The following is an 18,999-nucleotide window of genomic DNA, read 5'->3' as shown; positions in this document are numbered from 1 at the left end:
TTCCAAAAATATCTAAGCACAGGAAGACAAGAGAAAGACACGTAGATTCCCATTGATCTACTTGTGTTTGCTAACCACATTGCCCAGACCTGTCCAGTGTTTGATTCTTATAAATCTTACGTGGCTGACTTTTCCTATTCACATGAGTTCCGTCCACTCTCTGACAACACAATAATTTTCCTAAAATGTATTACTACTGTTCTCCGCAAGTGCTCCAGGAGAGCCACATGCTTCAAACAACCCCATGATTTCACAAGATGCCTATCTCTTACAACAATGAGATCTCCAGTTCACCAGATAACATATCTCCCCTTCCCCTCCAGCACTTGAGCCATCTGCAAACTGACCGCAACCACCACGTTGACCAGCTTACAAAACCTGTTCCCTGACTGCTGATGGTCCTTTCAAACCTTTGTAATGATGGTTGAAATCACCCATCTGATTAATCCAAAATGCAGAGACCCATGATACACAGAGCAATCCCACCTCATATATTTCATATCTTTCACTACATTTGAAAAACACTTCCCATACATGTGTACCATTATATGTGCATTTTATACCTATTATGATCTTCCTCTCAAGACCCCCATTCATACAGTTAAACTCCACGTGCCCACATTGATCGCTTCACCTGATGGTGGGGGGGGCCTCCATGTGACAATGTTTCATCGTTATGTTTCTGTGTGCATGAAAATATACAAATGTATCACCTCTACATAAAATAACACAAGGTAACCTAAAAGTAACACTTATTCCATTTACCATAAATATTGTAATATGTGTAGCAATTTGCGAAAGTGACAGAAATGACGACGAGGACATTCCCCCTTTAGTTAATCCATTAATTTACACCCAATTTCCAAGTCATCAATCTCACTATTTTAATGGAGCAAATCATCACAACTATTTTTCCCATAATCCTCTGCTAGACAACCCCAATTTGACTCATCATTAGTTCCACAATCTACCCATCGTTCTACACATTCATTCCAACCTGGGGAAGGATAGAAATCCCCCCCTTCAATCACTCCAAAATCAGTTTGAGTGTCCATGTGAAGGGAATTGGTCCCATACATGAAATATTGCTGTACTCCTAGGCATCTGAGTCGAGCAGCATCAAAGACAAAACTGACGGGAGCAAAAAAGTGGTAAAGAAAAAATCAAAATAGGTGAACATACTTTTAAGATTATATACATCCATGATGCCATCCAGGTGAAAAGAGAGTCCCAAAAAGTACTGTCAGTAATTCCTGCCTCCCTCTCCATGGCCCCCTTCAGAGGTTGTAGTTCAATAATTGTTTGAGTCAAAGTTCCGTTATATGAGTCATTAGGAGGCATATATGTGCAGCAAGTTTTGCCCCAATGTATGGCACGCCCCACCGTCCATAGCTGTTAGGAGCTCCAGTGCACAGCGACTCTGTAGGGCTACAAGATTCAAAGCCCTGAGTTCTTCTTTGATGGCACTGAACGCTAACACAGAGGAATTGACAAATAATAGCAACTTTCAACAAGTTATTTGAAGCCATTTTGCATTGACAGAGGATTGAATTTCTGGGGCCAATAGCGAGGAGGAAAAATTGTTCAGTACGGCTAAACAGTCAAAAAACTATCAGGAATGGTCCTTAGAGCCTCAGAAGATGTTCCTAACACGTAGTAGGATTTTCTCGATTGCTTCAAAAAGTCTGTTTTTTCAGAGTCCTGCCAAATTCCGATGACAAAAAGGATGCAGTGGGTACAGCGGATAAAAGGGGCAAAAATGTGGATTCAAACAATGTCAGGTGATCTGTGGAACCACGAGGATGGGCACATGCAAAGTGGTGATGCATACACCTCTCCAGGATGGAGGTAAGTGTGTGTAAGAAAAGGGCCCAAATGACCAGAATAAATTGAGAATCACAGATGTACCTCCAGCCGAATCAGGAATATGCAAAGCAGTGCCACAGTTTTGATTTATGACCACAGGCACTGTGCCATCACCCTTAAAACACATAAAAACATGTAAGTAACTGGATCGTAGCAGGTTTGTCAGGCTTCATGAGCCATGTCATGGGGCCCATATGTCTTCCAAACCTTTCCACCTGACAAATTAGTTTTTGCCACCCCTTCTTCAGAGAGTCTGACCAACCCGCCAGCCTGTGCAACTCTTTACCCCTTGCACTCATCTGTTGCTCACAAGTATCAATTCCTCAAGGTTAACCTGCACTCTGTGCGTACAACGAACATACTTGTGATCTTCCACAGTTTAGTTTGAACATTCTTCATTGATCGGAAGGATAGAGGCTGCTACAGATTGCCCCTGAAACTTCCCTCAAACCCTGCATAGGGCTAGGTGCACCAGACAACTTGCATCTGCCACTTCTACCTCATCAGGAATAAATAATTTAGGAACACCAGAGGTGTGGGGGATGAGGGAGAACATGTAACATGACTCAGTTACTCTCTCCCTTCCTACTCTCTTTATGTGTTGGTACCATATATCATCAGCTGCAAAACTGTTTGCATTATTTACAATTTCTCAAGTCTCATTAGAATCATCAGATGCAAAATCAATTTTGAAACTTTGTTGCATTTCCGTGCATTTACTCAAATGACCCAATGTTTCCTCCCCTTGTACACATTTCCTGTACTACACATATGACCAAAAAAAAAAGAAAATAACTCTATAAATTAGATAATTTATAAAAGAAGACAATATATTAAAACCTTGCAGGTTTTCATATGCTCTCCTCCCCCTTGTCAGCTGGAACGAACCGTGAGTTGTTAGATTCTACTTCACTTAATTATTAATTGGCTCCTGTTCCTCAGGCATCAGTGGTGGCATACCAGTATCCCTCCAAACATCGTGGAGGTGCACCCAAGCTTTGATACCTTTCACTCTTATAGCCCTAGGAGTGGAGAAGATGACCTTATTGGGTCTGTGGAATCAACAGTCGTTCCAGAGTCAGAGAAAAGAGCGAACAAAGAGCCTCTCCCCAGGGAGTAACAATGGATGCTGATGCTTGTTTGGTCCCACGCAGCCTTTGATTTTGTTTTGCTGATGAGATGCAGTAACCTGTGAGGACACAATTCTGACACTCTTGGTTAAAGCCTTAAGATAGTCCCCAAATTAAATTCCCAGAATTTTTGCAAACTTATGTGCATCAGTACCTTTGAGTGTGGGTGAGAGAGGTGTAAACATTCTACCACCCGTCACCACCTAATGGGGGTTGAGGTGGTGATCTTTTCCAAGCTTATTCCGCAAACAAAACAGTGCCAAGAGAACAGAGTATAACCATGACTTATTCAATTCAGAACAATTTTTGATTATTGAGTTTTCAACAAGCCAGTGAGATGCTCCTTAAATCCATTGGCCTGAGGGTGGTAAACCGAGCACAACCTGTGCCATATCCACAAAAGTGAAGTAATTTCTGTGAACAAAGCATTAAAGAACCAAGTCCCATTATCGGACCACAACACTTCACAAATACCCCAACATGGGAATACCTCCCTTACCAAGAATCTGGCCGTTGATTTGGCACCAGGGTGCACGTAGGGCCCAGCCTCAAGCCATCGGGACACACAACCACAATTAAATAACGATAGGTGCCGCACCTTTGAACCATATCATTAAAATCAACATGTCATTCCTTAAAAGGACCTGAAGTTTGGGGTAAAACCCCTCTTACCACCCTCATAGTATTTCCTATATTGAATTCCTTACAGAGTGTGCAATTACAAACAAACCTTCTGACCTGCTCAGAGAGGTAGATCACAAACCAAACCTCCTGAAGTTCTGCTGCGATTTGTTGCAGAGGAGTAGGTTCTGGGAAATGCAGTTACTCCAAAGCCACAAGAAGCAACTCTACAGGCATTACTACCTTCCGCATCAGGTCCTGCTCCACAACAATTCTGTGGGCAAGAGCATACACTCCCTTTTCACCTAATGCTCTTTTCCTTATGTGGTGCTTTTCCCTGTGGTTCAACAATTTGTAACAAGTGTACTGCAGTATACGGGACTGTTGTTTTTGTAATCTGGAGTCTCAAAATTGGAGCATTCCTGATTGCAGTCTTGAGCTCCCGAAAACAAGTTCTCATTTCACCGCCCCCTGTGAGTGTCTGTGTGCCCCCTTAACCCCCCGTGAGTGTCTGTGTGCCCCCTTACCCCCTCGTGAGTGTCTGTGTGCCCCCTTATCCCCCGTGAGTGTCTGTGTGCCACCTTACCCCCCTGTGAGTGTCTGAGTGCCCCCTTACCCCCCTGTGAGTGTCTGTGTGCCCCCTTACCCCCGTGAGTGTCTGTGTGCCCCCTTACCCCCGTGAGTGTCTGTGTGCCCCCTTACCCCCTGTGAGTGTCTGTGTGCCCCCTTACCCCCTGAGTGTGTCTGTGTGCCCCCTTACCCCCTATGAGTGTCTGTGTGCCCCTTACCCCCGTGAGTGTCTGTGTGCCCCCTTAACCCCGTGAGTGTCTGTGTGCCCCCCTTGCCCCCTGAACTGCCTTTCTGCCCCTTACCCTCTCCACTAATCTCTCTTTTATTTCACCACCTTCCTACACCTCGCCCCTCTACCTTTCTTGCTCCTCTCTTACTCCCTCCTTAGCACTTACTCTTATCATTTGTTCCCATGACTTTTGATAGCAGCTTGTCTGTCTCCCCTCCTCCCCTCCTTGTCTTCTCCTTCCTCCCCCCTCCCCAGCTCTATTAATTTGTCGCTGACAAATTTGCACAGTAGCATGTCTTGTTATTCCCTTTCTCCCCTCTCTTATCCCCCCGTCCCCCCTCCCACCCCTCCTCTTGTTTACCTCTTGCACTACATCAATTGTCGTCAGGCATAGTAATGTTACTGCTTGTTTTGTTCTCCTTCTTTTCCTTCCCCTCTTTGCCTTATTTGTTCTATGCACTTGCACTATCTGAAATGTCGTCAGGCCTATTACGATAGTTATTTTTCACATTCTGTATTGTTTCAAGGACTTTTATTGAATGTAACTGTATTTTTCCTATGTTCCCGCCCTCCTTGAAGCGCTTTGAAACACATTGTGTATAGGCGCTATATAAATAAATAAACAATCAATCAATCAATCAATCAATCAAAACCTGACCACTCGATCGGACTCTTCTCTTTCTGTGCTTCCTTGAGAGCTTGTAAGCAGCGGCCTTGTGTAACTGGAGTAGTCGAACATCCCAGACGTACAATAGTTACAGAGCCCCAAAAACTGTTGCATGTGTTTTACCGTATTTGGTTGAAGTGTATTCTGAACTGTGGTGGCTCTCTCAGGCATTACCCTTCTCCCTGCAGATGATAGTACGTCTCCAAAATACACTACTTCTGTTTGACAATATTGCAGTTTTTCTTTGTCCACTTTGTACCCCTTCTCAGCGAGCAGGGTGAGGAGTCTGACTGAGTCTGCTCTACACTGTTCCTCTGAAGCACTACAAACAAGTATATCTTCCATGTACTGAATACCGGTGCTGGTCATGTGAAAGTTCCCCAAATCCATCTGAATAACTCTTTCAAAAACACTTGAAGATTCACAGCACCCCTGATGTAACCTTGTGTGTTCAAATCTCTGTCCACGATACGTAAATGCTGTGAGCTACTGGGAATCGGGGGGCAAAGGAACTGAGAAAAAGGCATTCTTCAAATCAATAACTGTGAAGTGGGTCAACCCCGTAAGGATGTTACATCACCGGAAATTCTGCTTCAAAGATGTAGTTCACAGGCCGGAACTCCTAAACCATCCTCTAACTAGACCCCTTTGTATTCTTCAATGGGTAAATTGCTGTGTTACCTGGGACCCGGAAGGTTGTATAATTCCTTGCTTTAACAATGCCATAATGGTCTCAAAATCCCTTCATCTGCCTCCTTAGACATGGGGTATTGTCTAACCCTGGGTAAAATTGCTCCTTTTAATATAATTTGCATTGCCCCTACACTTTTCAATAGCCCCACATCACAGGGATCGCTGGTCCATAAATGCTTCGGCACTTTCTCCAAATCCTCCTTCCAGTATGGCAATGTTTTTCTCCTTATTAACATAGTCTGTGGTACCTCCCTTTAATCCACCATTACCTAACAATCTCAAAAATCATTTCACCTGCGTCTTCCATGTCCTCAAACAATTGCTCATCCGACACGTCTCTCAACGATGAGGTTGGATCAATACACAACACTGCGTGCCATTCACATCCTTCCTCATTGGTGCCTAAAATAACCACCCTGTCCTTCTTCACAACCACGGCTTCTAGAAGAATGTTAAAAATAGTCTCTTAATGGGTACAATCCTGGAGTTGAGCATACTATGCTGTCCTTTGAAAATGTTATGAACATATTAAGCTTTCTCAGGAGTTCCCTTCCGAGAAGGTTCACTGGAGTATCTTTGCAGTATAACAAGGGAGCAGATACAATTTGATTACCTATCTTGATACGCAAATCTTTAGTTTATGGAACCGATAGGACAGCCCCAGAAAATTCCTGCATGTCCATTGCTTTGCCTGTTAGGGGAAATCCACTTTCTTTAAATACAGGATTTTGTGGGCCCTTTGTCGATCATAAAAGGAAATGTCTGTTTACCTACCTTTACACCTATCCGTGGTTCATCTTCGGCTATGTGGTAACCACTTGAATTGGACACATCAGAGATACCTGTGGGCTGGCCTATTCCTGATACATTTGATCACCAGGATGCGAAAAAGTATTTGCTCCGAGCACACTTGCTCCAGTGTAATGGGTGACTGTCCCATTCGGTTGAGGATTCTTCTCCCAGATCTGTACTGGTGCTTGGTCTGACATGATCGGGGCGTGAGTCTGTGTCATTTTATTTCTTCGCTTCTGATCAACCTGTACTTGCTGCAATGGTACAGAGTTTGGAGCATAGGACGGCATTTGGTATTCGTCTGGAGGGGACCTGTGTTAAAATACGGTGGTCAACTTCGACAATCCCATGTCCCATACCCAATTCTTCCACACACCTAAGACTGCACTCCATACATTCCTCCATACCCTCATCCCATAGGCCCATTGAACTGGGGCCTCATTCCTCCAAATCTGCCGAATGACCCGACACCTCGAGAGAATCCTCCCCTAGCCTGTGTAAATCCTCTCATCGGTCTTGGTCCCGGTACATACCAGTCCGTCCATGCTTGTCCTATTCCAGAGTCTATTTCTGCTTGTTGTCCCAACTGTCACAGATGTCCCTCTATGGGGCTAGTTATAATTGCCCCCTCTAAACAAATCTTCACTAGTTTATTATGGACCAGATTGGCCACAGCATTTTGTGCCGGGTCCGTACTCTCCTTTTCTTATTCCTGTTGCCTCTTACAAAAATGCACAAAGTACGCCTGTATCTCCTGCCGACACTTCGCCTCCATCCCTACAACCTTGTCTAGGTCATGCTGTACTTCTTTAGGAAATCCCTTTTTCAACATGTGATAAAAAATAGCCACATTGTTGTCCAATCTGTCTCCCCCTCTGCTCTCCACATATCCTGAATCAACTGAATGTGGGCAGTGGGATCTTGATCCTGTCATGCCTCCATCTTTCTCCTTCCACTTCCTGTGTTTCGTCTTCCAGTTGTTTACGCCTATCCTATTGTAGCCCTACCGCTTCGCTCTCTACTAACCTTGCTGCTTCTTCCCTATTATGCTGTTCTTGAGTTTCCACTACTCTCTGTAATCTATCCTCTATCCTGGAACAGGTGGGAAATTCTCCCCTCGCTGTCTCTTCTTCATGCCTGCTCCTTACAATCCTCTCTCGGTCTGGCTCTTCTGGTTCCAAGGTTATCCTTAAGAGAGACTTTTCTTCCTTCCTCTTCCCTTCGAAGCCCACCAACAACCAATACTAAAGAAGGTGTTACCCTTCTGCTTCCCTCATAGCCCTGTCTCTCAAAAGTTGGTGCATATGGAGGCGTTGCCCCTGACCGTCTCATAACCACCGGGGTAGTCAATGGAGATTATGGTGGTTCAAACTTTGGATTTATATACCCTTATGCGAGCGATAGCACCCATATTGGGGTGGTGCAGAAGAAATTCCTACGCCTTCCTTCCTTGTCCCTATTTCCATAGCCACAACCTCCTGGACCTTCCCAACATTCTCCTATAACCTCCATAGCCCCAAGATATTCAATCTTTTGTCCAATTTTGATCCCTTATATTTGTTCCCTAAGTAAGTACACCGATTTTCCAATATATCCTTATCATAGTACCCACACTAGGCCACTGTTTAAACATCTTGGCTTTTGTTTCCCTTAACCATTCCCAATGGTACTTCAACATTTTATTTTATGTCCAGGGAGCACTTGGCATAAATGATTCAATGGAGTTTCCATGTTTCAACAAACATCCTAATATTATCAAAGAAAACCCCAACCCGTCAATACAAAAATGACTACCCAAAATGTCCTTTTCTGTCCTTTAGAAGATTTTCACCACACTCACATCCACAGTTACTGCATTGTCATAACCACCTCAACAACTATGTATTCCTCGACCGCTCAAATAAGAAAACATCTTACTAAAATGTGCCGGCCCAAATTCTTTTAATTCCTTTGAGATTTCACCTTCATTCAAGCATGGAAGGAGCGCAATGTTTTCCACTACAACACTGTGGTATCTCTTCCTCTTTTCATTAGTATGGCCCTTTCTTCCCTGAAACTACCAGAGGAGACCCACACTACATTAGACTAACCAAGGAACTCAAGGTGTTGGGTCCGCCTACGCTATTGTTACAAGTAAGGCCTTACCAAGATATGCCTAAGAAAGGTATCTACGGGTGGTTTTACCATAAGATACCACCTCACTCTAAAGTGAGAGCTCCAGCCAACCAGTCAAGCATCCTGAAGGGTATTGAGCATATCCCCACGAGTAACACACTACGCTGAAAGACTACACCTCTAAAATAACAAACTTGATAATAAAAAAAATTTTAAGAACAAAAAATGATTCATACACTCCCTAAACACATTCACTTTTCAACCTGTTTAGTCCCTTCTAATACCACAAATACATTTCTTGCCCTATCTTAAAAAGAAGCGGTTTCTTTTTTTTTTCTTATTACACACCACTTGGTTTACTTGACTTACGTGAATTTCGAAACGTCGAAGCGCTTCAAACCGGTGTTCCCCCATTCGGTTCTGCTTCACAGCTGGGTTGCAGAACATCTGTCTCGGGGGCTAGACAGGCCTCTTGGTGCCTTAAAAACACTTCTTTTTCATTTCACTAATAACATTTATATTTTTGGAATATGATCAGACTGGTTGAATGTTCAATTTAGAAATTGCCAGTAGTACTCTCTAATAGAGTTTTATTCACTCAAGAGGACTTAGTAACCAACTCTGAAACTGATTTATGCTCACAAGCTTTTTTGTGCTAGTTTAAGGTTTTGAAACCTGTCTAGAGGGTGCTTGCTTGTGAAGCAGGGTAATTTACCCTCACACCTCCTTTAGTGTCCGATAGTTGAGAACATGCTATTGCATTTATTATGTGGTTTCTTAGTGATATTTTGCCTATTGATTGATTTAAGACTATTTTGAGAGTATTCTGTACAACATTTTTCTTAAAACAGACATTTTCCTATAAAACACATTTTTTCACTGTGTGATTTCCATGATATTAAATTGTTTTTGCTTTTCCTTGTTTTCTTTAACTTGGTTTGGAGATTATTTGCTTTTCTTGTTTTCTTCTCTTCTTCTTTTTGTTTTTGCACTATTCATTATTTAGAGTTAGGTGATTGACGTTCGAGATTTGAGAGCATAATCATTTTGACACCACTGCTGTTGTGTGATGGAGGTTCTTTCTGAATTTGTTGCAGTAGGATGTTATACAGATTAATTGTCATCGCATGATGAGTAAATCTGTTTTATTGAGAGAGTGTGTCCACTATCTAAAGGCATTACAACTCATGTAGTGTCAGTTGACATTTGTCTACCCCTAGAATGATAAGAGCACTGTGCACTTGATTATTCCTTAAGTTGTTGTGACACTATGTTCCTATGCATATTCTCTTGGATAAGATTCTTGCACAGCACCTCGCCCTTTATAACTGTATTGTTCATTGGTCATTTGATAGTTGCCATATGACCCTTATATAAACCATGATATTTAATGGTTGAAGGACAACAATCCCCTGATGGCATAAATATTGGATTTGAATCACGGCCTGTTATTTCATTTGGAATTGGACGGGGAAAGAGCATCAGAAACCTCTGACATACAGAGGGTTCTCCACCATGATTGTCCTATGCCATAATGCGAGATAGATGATGTTGTACTACCGAAATACCAGATGATGCCCAATTATAAACATATTTTCAGGTTATTGATGTTGAAATGCACTTAGCACTTTATCACAAAAATAATGGCAGCTAGATATTATGCACGTTATGCTGTCATGTTAGACCTGCGGCAATGCACTAAGCACTTTATTATTATGCAGACTGTTGCACATCATGATGCACTTTACAAAAGTATATGAATTGGGAGCAGACACCATTCTTGTGTTTATGGCAATATCTTTTTCCTGGGATAATGCTGTTTTAAGATCACTCATCCTATTAAATAGCATTAGTCCACCTTTAGTGTTCATCACATCTTTCCCCTGCTATTTTAAATATGCGCACTCAAATGGGCAATTTGATGTGATCTAGCAACGAGGCAGTCGGGAAACGTGTTATGCTGTCGAACATTCGGGATCTACACTGTGGGAACACCATATGCTGATAGCTTTTAAATTATCTTTTGTGATGTTACATTAAAGGAAGTTGATTGACATATGGACTCTGACTATTTATCGAATATGCTTTAAAGAGTGCAACTCAATATCTGTTGTGTGTATCAGAAGAATGAACATATATATATATATATATATATATATATATATATATATATATATATATATATATATATATGATCTGGATCATCTCGGTATCACCTACACCAACTATGCAGATGATACCCAGATCCTCCTTCCGCTTTCTGGAGATTATGGGAAGGATTTGGCCTTGGTGAATAGAATTTGGATCATCATCCAGGCATGGATGGCCACACATGGACTATGCCTGAATGATGCCACACATGGACTATGCCTGAATGATGATAAAACCAAACTTATCATCCTGGGTACTACCGCCAGCTTAAAGAAACTAGGCCCTGACTATTCCTCCTTCACTATTGATGCGCAATAGCATCAAAGTAGAACAAGTGGTCAAAACGCTAAGTTTTTACCTGGATTCTAAACTTTCTTTCAACAGACAGGTGAACTCTTTAGCCTCCTCCACAGCTTACACGTGTAAACGGATCCATGGAGCTAAACCCTTTCTGTCTGACACTATCTGTGTGACCCTCGCTAGAGCCCTTATACTGTCCCGCCTGGACTATTGCAACGCCCTCTATCTTGGTTCTGCCAAAGCCACTACTAACAAATTACAAACACTCCAGAATAACGCTCTCAGAGCGGCACTGGGCATCCCCAGGAGAGCTCACATTACTGCACATAGCCAACATAATAACTGGCTTTCTATCAATGACAAAATTCTCTTAAAAGCTGCATCACTTACCTACAAATCTCTCAATAACATTGCACCAATTTACTTGATTGACAGATTTCACAGACAGACCTCCCTGAGACCCACAAGAACAGCATACAAAGATTGCCTCTCTGTCCCCAACTTTAAACGCTCCACCTTAGGGGGCAACAGCTTCCCAGTGAAAGCAGCAAAACTGTGGAACTCCCTACCGCCAACCCTTAGAATGGACCTGCCGTACCAAAACATCCGAACTAAGGTCCTTTCTTGGTTGAAAACGTAGGCCTTCCTATATACCTAGGTGCCAAGTCAACATATTCTTGTCATTTGCTCACACTGCTTCCACTTGCGCTCATGTGCACATTTTGTGCACTATCCTGTATAGTTATGCTTTTACCTTGACTGTGTGTATGTAAATATTCCACTTGCGCTCATGTGCACATTTGTACATTATCTTTGCTTTTACCTTGACTGTGTGTATGTACATATAGTTGTTGTCCTAACCAAGCTTTGCATATCCTTGTAACTGTTGCACCCTGTTACCCCAGGGTATGCCGGCGCATTACAAATAATAAACAAACAAACAAACATGTTCAGACTCCCTTGAATGTCCCCGAACAGAGAAGACTACAAGGTCAACTGGGCATCGACTCACCCGACCATTTCACCTTCCATCCACAAGACACCTGCAGGGACTGGACTGGAATTTTGTCATAGAGGGATCTGCCAACCCTATCTTCTTACACAGGATTTTGTGTGCAGCTCTCCACCAGAACTCCACGGTATTCTGGCTCATGGCAGGAGAAATCGATCATCCAGCGTCGGGGCCTGGGCCTAGGTTGATTTGACCTTGAACCATCCTCTGCTACTAAATGTGCTCTAGCACCTTGAAACATCTCTTGTGCTAGATGGAATTAACAATAAAGGTCTCAAGCAAATAACCAGACAGACTCAAAGAATATAGCAAAGTAATACTTTATTCTCAATTTAATAAATCAGGGTACACCGGCAGACATCAAACTGATGCTTCCACAAACACACACACACAATATGCATCATCTATGACATCATCCTACGTGGCAAACTGTAAAACCTATTGGCGGGAGGGATTGTTTAGGGGAACATATCTACTAATAGAATGTATACAAGTTAGTACATCATTGGCTTATCTTATCTGTAAGACACAGATCAAACTACCTCTGAATACGTATAATACTGATTATAGGAGCAAATTGGCAGCAGATTTGTCTATGCAACATTGTATAGCAGGTTGCCCCGTGGACCCACGGATTGGTTGGCATTCCCACTCAACCTTGAACTTTCGGCTCGGCTAGCAGCACATAAGGAAACCGAAAACCCAGTGCTTGAGTTACGTCAGATAACGCCCCACTTTGCCAATTAGTCCATCCTCTCTCATCAGCATGACCATAAGCCAACGTTTCCCATCCGTAGTTGACCTTGTAGTCTTCTCTGTTCATGGACATTCAAGGGAGTATGAACATGTTTATTTGTGTGTTCGTTTATTATTTGTAATGCGCCGCCATACCCTGGGTTAACAGGGCGCAACAGTTACAAGGATATGTGAAGCTTGGTTAGGACAACAACAATATGTACATACACACAGTCAAGGTAAAAGCAAACTATACAAGATAATGTACAAATGTGCACATGAGCGCACGTGAATATGTACATACACACAGTCAAGGTAAAAGCATAACTATACAGGATAATGTAAAAAATGTGCACATGAGCGCAAGTGGAAGCAGTGTGAGCAGATGACAAGAATATGTTGACTTGGCACTTAGGTATATAGGAAGGCCTAAGTTTTCAATCAAGAAATGACCTTAGTTCGGAAGTTTTGATACGGCAGGTCCATTCTAAGGGTTGGCGGTAGGGAGTTCCACAGTTTCGCTGCTTTCACTGGGAAGCTGTTGCCCCCTAAGGTGGAGCGTTTAAAGTTGGGGACAGAGAGGCAATCTTTGTATGCTGTTCTTGTGGGTCTCTGGAGGTCTGTCTGTGAAATCTGTCAATCAAGTAAATTGGTGCAATGTTATTGAGAGATTTGTAGGTAAGTGATGCAGTTTTTAGGAGAATTTTGTCATTGATAGAAAGCCAGTTATTCTGTTGGCTATGTGCAGTGATGTGAGCTCTCCTGGGGATGCCCAGTGCTGCTCTGAGAGCGTTATTCTGGAGAGTTTGTGATTTGTTAGTAGTGGCTTTGGCAGAATGAAGATAGAGGGTGTTGCAATTGTCCAGGCGGGACAGTATAAGGGATCTAGCCTAGCGAGGGTCACACAGCTAGTGTCGGACAGAAAGGGTTTAGCTGCATGGATCAGTTTGCACATGTAAGCTGTGGAGGAGGCTAGAGAGTTCACCTGTCTGTTGAAAGAAAGGTTAGAATCCAGGTAAAAACTTAGCGTTTTGACCACTTGTTCTACTTTGATGCTATTGCCATCAATAATGAAGGAGGAATAGTAAGGGCCTAGTTTCTTTAAGCTGGTGGTAGTACCCAGGATGATAAGTTCGGTTTTATCATCATTCAGGCATAGTTCATGTGTGGCCATCCATGCCTGGATGATGATGTACACTCTATTCACCAAGGCCAAATCCTTCCCATAATCTCCAGAAAGCGGAAGGAGGATCTGGGTATCGCCTGCATAGTTGGTGTAGGTGATACCAAGATGATCCAGATCATCGAAAAGGGGCTTGGTAAATATGTTGTACAGTGTTGGAGATACACAAGAGCCCTGGGGCACACCACAGGTAATTGGTATGGGGTCTGCTGCAGCTGAGGGTGAAAAGACTCTCATAGTTCTGCCGTTAAGGAATGATTTAATCCAAGTAATGGCCTCAACGGAAAAATTAGCTGCTTTGACGAGGTGAGTGCACAGGACAGAATGGTTGACCAGGTCGAATGCTGCAGAGAGATCTAATAGGAGGAGTAGGGTGGCTTGGCCATTGTCTCTGAGATTGTCAACCTGTGTTTTAAGGTTGATAAGAGCAGTCACAGTCCTGTTTAAAGGACAGAAGCCTGATTGTCTACCTCCTAGAAGGTGATGTTCTTCCAGGTACTTCTGTATTTGTATGTAAGCAACCTTGTCCAAGATTTTTAGGAGGAATGGTATTGTTGTTATGGGTCTGTAGTTTGTGTGGGTGGCTGGGTCGAGAGTGCGTTTTTTTAGTAATGGAAGTACCCAGGATTGTTTTAAATTAGTAGGGATAGAGCCGGTAGAGAAAGAGGCATTAATTAATTTCGTAATGAAGGGGGATAGATCACGGGCAGCATCCTTAATAAACTGTGCAGGTCACAGGTCTCCCTGACAGTTAGAGGGTTTCAGGGATAAGATGATTTTTTCTACTTCAAGTGTGTTGACTTTAGAGAATTTGAAGTGGGTGGTTTCCCTTAAGGTGGGCTTGTCAGGCAATTTAGATGTGAGGGGGTCGTTCAAGGAAGTTTTTTTGCAGGAGATTTTGTTTTGTAGGGTAGCAATCTTGTTAGCTAGGGCATTTTGGATTTATGAGGACCATTTTTTAACTTTGGTGCAGGTATCTAGTGGTACTATGGGGGTTTCTACTTCTTTCAGGATGGAAAATAATTCCTTCATATTTGATTTGGCTTGGGATATGCGAGAGTCAAAGGAGGTTCGTTTTGCTAGGCAAATTTCTTTTTTGTAGAGGGCCGCAAGTTTGGTGAGTTTGAGTTTATTGGCTACTGAGGGGAATTTTTTCCAAGTGGCCCTGCAGTTTCTTTTTTTCTGCCTTAAATTTTTGATGAATGGTCTATACCATTTGTTAAGGTGCGCTTTGGGCTTACTTGGTCTGAGTTTGAGAGGGGCGATTAGGTCGAATGAGGTAGTCATGATTTTATTATATTCCTCAACCAACGTCTCAGTATCCGAGTTGTCCGGGAGAGTGTTGAGGGTGGGGAGTAGGTTCGGGATAAGTCTCTCCACAGTGATGCTCTTTTTGTTTCTCGTGAGTGTAGGTGGGGCCCTGCTAGTCGGTGCGGGTGTGGGTCGGCTGGTAGAGAGTGTGAATGATACCAGTTGGTTGTCAGTCCAGGCTAGAGGTGAAATGCTGGTGATGTTGGCTAGGCAGTTGTAATCAGCCACCCAGTCAAGTATTCTATCTTTGGCATGTGTGGGTTCCATGCTTCTTTGGGTAAATCCTAATTGAGATAGGGTGTTGTGCAAAGTAGTGGCGTGCTGGTCATTTAGGTAGTTGAAGCCTAAATTAAGGTTACCAAGGGTGAGTACTTGGGTAGAATTTTTAAGGTTGCTAGATTAGATAGTGTTAATGTCCTCATCAAATGTGTCTATAGTGCCTGGAGGGTGGTAGATCAAGTGGATGTTGAGGGTTTCAGCATTAGTGAGTGGAGATTTAACTGAAAGCGGTTTGCAGGAGAGGACGTTGATAGGGGTTGCTAGTCTCATATTGAGACTACTCTTGTGGATGTTGGCAACACCCCCTCCTCTGGAATTGGGTCTGTCTTGTCTCAGGATAGAATAGTTATCTGGGACTGCGAGCATGAGCATGGGGCCTGCTGCCGGATGTAACCACGTCTCCGTGATAGCGAGGAAGTCAAGGTCTTCTTTGAGGATCAGGTCTGCAATTTCTGTTGCATGAGCTACTAGGGACCTGGCATTGACCAATGCTCCCTTGATTTGGGGACTCGCGGTGGTTATAGTAGTAGTAAGGGGGCAGTTATGTGTTGTATCGGGTTTACTCTGATTAGTGGGACTGTTTGGAGGTTTAAGGTTTTGAGATAAGTTGGTTTTTAGGGTGGTTGGGTGAGGCAGGACTGTCATGGTTCTTAGTCTCTGTATGGTAGGCATAGAGCGGCCAAGAGGCTCATAAATATTTGCTAATCTAGCTCTAAGTCTTAGATTCCTATCGCTAGTCTGGCAGGGGAAGCTAATAGGTAGTGATGGATGAGGGTGAGTTGTGTCTATAGGTGGGCTACTGGATGAATTGTGTTCAGATATAGTCAGGTACATGGTGGTAGGAGGGTGAAGTAGCATACCAAACAGTGTTATGTTAATTATAAGGATCAGGAGGCAAACGAATGGGCTAGCGGCCAAGGGAAACATGCTGCATAGGTAGAGCAAATATGCTAGATACTTGGGAGGTCTGCCAAGCTAGGCTGGGCTCTAAATGGATCATAAGCAGTTGCTAAGGTACAGTGTCTAATGGTATACATGTAAGGCACTTGACAATACTTCAATGACTAACATCTAGTAGCAAGTAATAGGCTCAGGCTACCATACCACTATCTTCAATCACAACTTAATGGATAGCCTTGTTTTTGACTTCTGCATCACGTGTGAAGATAAACCAAATTTGTCCATTTCAACCTCCTATTTACTACTGTTTGATTCAATTATGCTGGGTGTTATTGCTCCATCAGCCTCTAGAGACTTGCTCACTCTATCTTGTATGAGCCTCAACCACTGTTAATTGTCCAATACTTGGACCTTGCACATGTTTTCATCTTCTTTAATCTAAGAGAAATATGTCTCAGCCTCATGGCTTATCCCTCTGCCTACCTTTGTGCTTTACAGCTATTCCTTGAAATAGCATCCTTGATCCTAAATCTATATAGACTCCTTTTTGCTTGCACGCAAAGACTCCTGACTCTGCAGCCCCAGTCTGTTTCTGAGGTAGTTAGAATTAATCTTTGCTCGAGCCGATGTTCATTTTCCTATCATTGCCGTCCTTGCCACATTCTATTTTCCTCTATAGCAAGCATCTATATGCCTCATCTAGCTTACGTTGCTGCGTATTTACACTTATTGATAACCAAGATACTTTATCTTCTTTTACATACATGATTATTTTATTATTGTGTACGTTTCTCTTGTTGCTTCAGTTACTTTGTCATTCTTAAGTATTTTCATATTGTTTCAATATGTCCTCGTCTATCTTCTCCATGACATCACTCTGCCCTTGTCAGATGTCAGGTTACATAATATCCAATGGTGCATGCAGACATCCTTCCACTTTTTCAGTTTGAGAGTCCATTTGGTATGGTTGTCTGAGCGTTTATCATCTCTCGTACACTCTATGCGATATAGATACATCACAGGGGGTCACACATGCAGCTCTTCTCATGCTGTTCCAGTATGATGGTGGAGAGGAGGCGGGAGTTATGGTTTATGCATGTGACTTCTCCTCTACACCAACCTTGGCTGCCTTTTCTGGATCAGTGGGAACGGACAGGACTGGACACATTAGAGACCTCTGTGGGCTGTCCTAGTCCTGAAACATATTAGCAACGGGGAGAGAGAAATGATTTCCTCCAAAAACACTTGATCCAGTATCGTGTGCAATTTTTCCTTGGGTAAAGGATTCTTGTCCCATATCTGCCTTGATGCCTGTGCTGGCATGGTCAGTGGGATCCCGAAGGTCTGTCTGTGCAGCCTCAGTTGCTGGGTTCTACTCAGCCCGTGCCTGCTCCGATGGCACAGAGCCCGGGGCATATGGCAGGGTCGGGGTTTGCATCTGTTGAGCTCCCATGTTGAAGTACTGTAACTGTTCATGACAATCCCGTGACATGTGCTCCAACCTTCCTCACGACCAACACTGAATACCATAGACTCCTCCAAAATAGTTTCCCATCAGCCCATTAAACCAAGGACCCATTCCTCTGAACCCACTCTCTCGTGGAAATCCTCCCCTACCCCTCTGAAACCTTCTCATTGGCCTTGCACAAGGAACATATCCATCCATCTATCCATCCACCCCAGTGCAATACCCAGTTCACCGTCATAGCAGCACTATCTCTTCCTCCGCTAAACTCAATGCTTCTTTCATGTTTTCCTGCTCTTGTGTATCTACCACATACCACAGCCTATCCTCTATTCTAGCAGTAAAAGGCCTAATCTCCTCCTTCTCCCTCATTCCTGATTGTCTATCAATGCTCCTAGCTGCCGGTCTCACTCTCTCTCTCACCCCTCCACCCTTAATCTAACTGCTAATCTAGCAGTTGGGGGAGTTGTTCCCTTCCTGCTCTCTGTTCATAATCTCTGTGCAGCCCTAACCATTGAAGGATTTATCTTCCCACTTCCTTCGAGATGCCAATATCTATGAATAGCAGCTGACAGAGTTGTTATCTGCATCTGTATCAGAGCTACTGGAGTAGCCTCTGGGGAAAATGGAGATACGAATTCAGGGTCTGTATACCCCTCTGTGTGCGATAAAGGATAGCACCCATATGGGCGGCGGAGCAGAAGGAACTCCTGCACACTCCTTTTTCATTCCCTCTAACCTGGTTTTAACACTATGGCCCTTACCACCTTTTTCATATCTGCATCAGAGTTCTAAGATATTTAGCCGTTTCTCCAATTTAAAGCCCTTAGGCTTCGTAGTCCAGAAGTTATGTCAATTCTCCAGTATCCCTGTATCATAAAATCCCTCGGCAGGCCAAGAATGTATCATTCTACCCTTAGTTTGCCATAACCATTTTCTATAGTACTTTAAAATGTTTGCCTTACAGCGGGCAGCAAATG

This window comes from Ambystoma mexicanum, chromosome 8, assembly GCF_040938575.1.
Source record: "Ambystoma mexicanum isolate Mex_15411 chromosome 8, UKY_AmexF1_1, whole genome shotgun sequence".
Lineage (NCBI taxonomy): Eukaryota > Metazoa > Chordata > Amphibia > Caudata > Ambystomatidae > Ambystoma > Ambystoma mexicanum.
The sequence above is the reverse complement of the archived record's forward strand: the minus strand, read 5'-3'. Positions refer to the sequence as shown.